At 50.9% G+C, this 566-nt stretch overlaps 1 non-coding gene across 1 annotated transcript; it reads right to left on the bottom strand.

Moving 5' to 3' along the window:
• Positions 1–225: 225 nt before the first annotated feature.
• On the bottom strand, positions 226–359 carry LOC115032497 (small nucleolar RNA SNORA17). Its single transcript, XR_003838162.1, has one exon. It is a non-coding gene; the product is annotated as a small nucleolar RNA SNORA17 (small nucleolar RNA).
• Between the last annotated feature and the right edge of the window lie 207 nt (positions 360–566).

Here is a 566-nt window from a genome sequence, read left to right as displayed (position 1 = left end):
GCCCATCCACAACCATGTGGGGTACTTGCTCTCCAAAGTATTGTAGCTGGCTAGGGATGGGACCCATTCCTCTGCTCTCATCCCCCAGGGCCAGTGCTGCACAGCCTGACAGAAATCAACATGTCCTCCAGAGGCAGGGCCATTGGTGGTTAAAGACCTCAGCTGCTGTGAAGCAAGAGACCCAGACATGGCCTCTAATGGCATAACAGGCCAAGACTTCACCATGTTGCAGGACTGGTGGTTGTCTCGGGCTCCCCTTTTCCAGAGGTCATAACACAGACCTAGCCTCTCTCTCCTCTCTGCCACCTACTGATGTACAAGTGACACAGCAGCCACACCTGCAACACCTCTAAGACTGGATGAAGCAACCTAATAGGAGATAAAGGGTCCTAAAAGCAGTTAAGAGAGTCAGAAACAGTACCTGCTCCCACTGTAGGAGTCCCACAAGAATACCAAGCTATACAATCATTACATACATATAGAGGACCTAGGTCAAACCCATACAGCTCTCTGATTGCCAATTCAGTTTCTGTGAGCCCCTGTGAGCCTCTGTGAGCCCTGGTTAG

This window comes from Mus caroli, unplaced genomic scaffold, assembly GCF_978045245.1.
Source record: "Mus caroli unplaced genomic scaffold, Mus_caroli_1 scaffold_1, whole genome shotgun sequence".
In the NCBI taxonomy this organism is placed as follows: domain Eukaryota; kingdom Metazoa; phylum Chordata; class Mammalia; order Rodentia; family Muridae; genus Mus; species Mus caroli.
This window is presented reverse-complemented; position numbering and strand designations above follow the sequence as displayed.